Genomic DNA, 209 nt, shown 5'->3' with positions numbered 1-209 from the left:
GCCTCAGCCTCCCAAAGTGCTGGGATTACAGGCGTCAGCCACCGCACCCGTCCCATGCCTGGCTAATTTTTGTATTTTTAGTAGAGACGGGGTTTCACCATGCTGGCCTCCAACTCCTGGCCTCAGTGATCTGCCCGCCTGGGCAGCCCAAAGTGCTGGGATTACAGGTGTGAGCCACCGCGCCGGGCCTAGGTTTTTAATGGTATTCC

Source organism: Mandrillus leucophaeus, unplaced genomic scaffold (genome assembly GCF_000951045.1).
Source record: "Mandrillus leucophaeus isolate KB7577 unplaced genomic scaffold, Mleu.le_1.0 Scaffold440, whole genome shotgun sequence".
Taxonomy (NCBI): Eukaryota; Metazoa; Chordata; class Mammalia; order Primates; family Cercopithecidae; genus Mandrillus; species Mandrillus leucophaeus.
Note: the sequence above shows the minus strand (reverse complement) of the source record.